This window comes from Myotis yumanensis, unplaced genomic scaffold (assembly GCF_028538775.1).
Source record: "Myotis yumanensis isolate MYYU_CA2020_CCGP unplaced genomic scaffold, mMyoYum1.0.hap1 SCAF_3, whole genome shotgun sequence".
Classification (NCBI taxonomy): domain Eukaryota; kingdom Metazoa; phylum Chordata; class Mammalia; order Chiroptera; family Vespertilionidae; genus Myotis; species Myotis yumanensis.
In genome coordinates, this window is record NW_027223754.1 from 115,609,568 (window position 1) to 115,614,474 (window position 4,907).

Genomic DNA, 4,907 nt, shown 5'->3' on the forward strand with positions numbered 1-4,907 from the left:
TGTAACAGATAACTTTCCCAGGAGGAAATTTTTCAGAAAAAAATATGTAACCTCATTCTTACTTCCTCTTATTAATCTTCTAATTCTTCTTTAGTTGAAGGATTCAGTGGTCTGGACACATGTTCCTAGTTTTCCTAGTTGATGATATTTTATAATTTTGAGGTGTATTCCTGTGTATGGGTGTAGGTACAATTTATTCATTTTAACTGATGTTTAGTGTTCTGTTGTGTGACTATACCATAATTATTTTCTTGTTGTTAAATATTTAGCCTAGATGCTGTTTGGGAAATTGTTCCTTTTATGATGTAAATTCTCCCTATAGTCCTGTAAATGCAGGACAGGTTAATGCTAAGAATCTGGATTGTGGAGCTAAGACTGTCTGGGTATGAATCCCACTTGTGGAATCTCAGAACTATTGAACCCAGCAGTATCTTAGTTTTTCCTCCATAGATATTAATAGTACCTACACAGTCATTTCTCTCAGTGCTTTGAAAGATATTACCTCATTCTTCTGGCATTTACAGTTCTGATAAGAAGTCTGTTGAAATTCCTAAGATAATGTATCTTTTTTTCTATCATGGCTTTTAGGATTGTCCCTTTACCCTTAGTGTACTCAAATTTCACTATAATGTATCTGTGAGTGGAATTTATTTTATTTTTTTCTGTTTAGTATCTGATGTACATGAGAACATGTTTCTCCATTTCTGTAAAATTATCTGCATTACTTTTATAAATGTTTATTCTCTGTCATGCCCTTCATTGTTTTATTTTGGCACTCCTGTTATACACTTCTTAGAATCTCTCAATCTTATTCCCAAGTCTCTTTAATTCTCATTAATTTTTTGATTGCCTCTCTGTACAGCATCCTGAGTTAGTCTCACTACTATTTTTCAGTGCACTGATTTATCCTTGCTATATCATGTCTAGAGTTTATCCCATCTATTGCATTAAAAATATTTTTATTGATTTCAGAGGAAAAGGGAGAGAGAGAGAGAGAGAGAGAGAGAGAGAGAAACATCAATGATGAGAGAGAATCATTGATCAGCTGCCTCCTGCATGCCCTCCACTGGGGATCAAGACCAAAACCCAGGAATGTGCCCTGACCTGGAGTTGAACTGTGGCCTCCTGATTCATAGGTCGACACTCAACCTCTGAGCCACACCGGCTGGGTCCATCTATTGCATTTTTATTTCAATGGTTGTATTTTTCATTTCTAAGATTTCTAATGATTTTCTTTTAAAAATAGATCGATTTTGATTTTATTTCTGGTTGTTTTTGTTTTATACTTTCTTCATTTTCAGTTGAAATGATATCTTCATTTATCTGTTTAAAAATTATAATGTATTTATGTGCATGTCTGTCAGAATATTCTATAATATTAATTTTATATAGAGTGATTTAATATTCTGATTTTTTCAACTGATTTTCTGTTTCTTCTTTAAATATTTTTATTATTTCTTAAAATTTTTATTGTTGAAAGTGTCACATATGTCCCCTTTTTACCTCCTTGACTCCTTCTAGCCCACCCCTGCTCCCTGCCTCAGGCCTTCACCACCCTATTGCCTGTGTCCAGGCAATATATTCATACAAGTTCTTTGGTTGATTTCTTCCCACCCACCTACCCTCCCCCACCTTCCCTCTGAGATTCTGCAGACTGTTCTATGCTTCTATGAATCTGGATCTATTTTGCTCAAAGTTTATTTTGTTTATTAAATTCCACATATGAGTGAGATCATGTGATACTTGTTTTCTCTGACAGGTTTATTTCACTTAGAATAATACCCTCCAGGCCCCTCCATGCTATTTCATAGGGTAAGAGATCCTTCTTTTTTAATGCTGCATAGTATTCCATAGTGTAAATGCACCACAGCTCTTTTATCCACTCATCTACTGATGGGCACTTGGGCTGTTTCCAGATCTTAGTCATTGTAAATTGTGCTGCTATGAACATAGGGGTGCATACATTCTTTCTGGTGTTTCGGGTTTCTTAGGATATATTCCTAGAAGTGGTGTCACTGGGTCAAATGGCAGCTCCATATTTAATTTTTTTTGACAAAACTTCATACTATTTTCCATAATGGCTGAACCAGTCTGCACTCCCACCAGCAGTGTACTAGGATTCCAAGTTTGAATTTGTTTTCCTTTCCCCAAACCTTCCTTTTCTTCTTAGAGTCCATATTTTGGCTAATCCAGTCACCAGACTAGAGGCCTTAGAATTATCTTCAACCTTTACCTCTCCTTCTTCTCCTGCCTACCTTTATTCTGTCAATTACTAAATCCTATTGATGTTATTTTTAACTTTAAATGTTTTAATGAATAGCTAATATATTCATATAGTTGAAATTTGGAAGGGTAAAGATTGAAAAAAAGTTTCTTCCTGCCCTGTTCCTGTCCATCTAGATCCACATCTAGGAAATGTTATCAGTTTCTTGTAAAGTCTTTCAGAGATAATGTGCAAATACATACAGATATTCTCTTCCTCCTTTTCACATAAACAGTACTGTATAAATTACGTTGTTCTGTAATCTTGCTCTTTTGATGTAGCAATATATTTTAGAGATTTTTCTGTATTCATGCTTTCATTTTTTAATTCTCACCTGAGGATATGTTTATTGATTTTAGAGAGAGGAAAGAAGAGAGAGAGAAAAAGATCAATGTGAGATGAGAGAGAAACATCTATCGGTTGCCTCTTGTACGTACCCCAATTGGGTATGGAACCCACAACTTAGGTATGTGCTCTGACCTGGAATCAAACCTGCGACCTTTCGGTGCACAGTACGATGTTTCAACCAACTGAGCAACCTGGCCAGGACTGTATTCATGCTTTTTAGTGACTGTGTAGTGTTCCATAGTATGGATACACTTCCATTCACTAACGAATGCAGTCCTCTGGATTTTACTCTGGTGTGCTGGGTTGTGTTGAGTCTGACTCAGGGTAATTAGGTTGGAGTGAGGACACGTAAGGTGTTTGGTCCAGGGCCATTGCCAGCATTCCAAAAGGACTCTGAGGGGCCAACAGTGGGTGAGGTACAAAGAGCTGGGGTCCCAGAGTGAGGGATGGCCCATTCTAAACAGGGCCCAGACCCTTCCAGAGAAGAATCAGTTTGTAGAGAGATTTCTCTTGGATCCCAGAATGTCTTCTGAAGCAGTGAGACCTGTTGGCCTCACAGAATGCTGACCACCTGACTGAAATGCCACCGTCTGATTTGGGGTCAGTGTTTGTCTGAAATGTGTGTACTAGTAAATGGGTGGCTGGCTTTAAGCAACGTGCTTTCAAGGACTCAGTCTGTGAACGTCTAGTCACCCCCACTGTGTTTAAGCTGCTAAGCCCTTTCTTTACTTTTTAAAAATATATTTTTTAAATTGACTTGAGAGAGAAAGAGAGAGAGAAAGAGAGAGAGAGAGAGAGAGAGAGAGATCAAGGATGAGAGAGAATCATTGATCAGCTGCCTCCTGCACACCCCACACTGGGGATTGAACCGACAACCTGGGCATGTGCCTGACTGGAAATCGAACCCTGACTTCCTGGTTCTTAGGTTGAGGCTCAACCACTGAGCCACACTGGCCAGGCCCTTTTCTGACTTTTTAAATCAATGGTCAGCCCATATCAGCCAAGCCTTTGCCCAAGTGGGGAGTGTCAGTGGGCTGCCTCTCACTGACCTGGCGAGAGAAGACCTCTCTCTGACTAGCCAACAGCTGCCCCTTCTCTGTGGCTAGGGGTGTGGAACTCGGGAGGGAGAAATAATTACTCCTTGCCCCTCTTTGGCTGGGATTCCAGTTCTTCTCCCTCCCACTGGGTCTGAGGAAGAAGAAGAAGCACCATGAAAGCTGGCTGTGTCCCTGTGAGAAAATCCACTCACCCACAGGGGAAAGAAGCAACCGTGCTCTATCACCCGTCTAATCGACTGGTCAGGAGAGCAGCCTCCAGTGGGATTGTTTGCTACCAGGCATCTGAATCCTGGTGCACCATATCCACAAGGAGTGGTTTGGTTCATTTTCTGGCCTGATTCCTCATAACTGGATGTAGGGGTGAGGCTCTCAGGGGCCCTAACCGGGAAGGGGGGAAGCTTCCAAGAGGGAGGTTCAGCATCCTGGGCACCTATCATAAGCCCAACACTAGGCTGGTGCCATGGAGTTGCAGGTGAGTAACAGGAAAAGTGTGGGCTTTCGGGGCTTCTACACCAATTGGGGGTGGACAGATGGTCTCTCATGTTGTCAAGTGTGTTCCACATAGACAAGAGCAGGGAGGTGGGGAGCCAAGGGTGGTTCGGCTCAGCCAGGAGCAGCACTAGAAGCTTCCATCAAAGTCGAGAAGGAAGTCTATGTGTTGGTGAGACAAAGATGGGGAGGACAGGTGGAAGGGGAGCTAGAGGGGCACAGGCACAGAAATGTGCAACAGAATGGGGTGTTCTGTGAGCTGCAGGAAGCCTGGCTGGCACGGAAGTCCTGTCCCTTCCACAGTGGGCTCCTCATGTTGCATGTTGCTGACAGGGAGCCACGGAAGTGCCAGGCTCAGCGTCACCACTTAGGCTTTGTCTTCTGGCAGCAGTGGGAGAGGCAGGGGCTTGGGGGTGAGCAGGAAGGACATAAGTGACCAGAGGTGAGGCTACTCTCATGGTTCAGAGGCCGGAAGTGGGGGAGAAGGAGCAGGGAAGGAGAGGTCAAATTGGCAGCACTTAGCTTTTCAGGCACCTTCAGTGTCCCATAGGATGTGACAAGAAGGCCAGCCCCTAAGGGCCACCTTCCATATCACCCTGTAACCCGCCTCGCAGAGGTAGCAGGTGATTAGAGTCATCGGAGCTGAGTGTGCTGACACTGGATAGCTCTTGGCTGTACTTTTTCCTTTTTTTTCAGTGGAGTTCAAGTTTATTGGTCTTTAGACCAAGACACAAGGCCTCTCTGTTTAC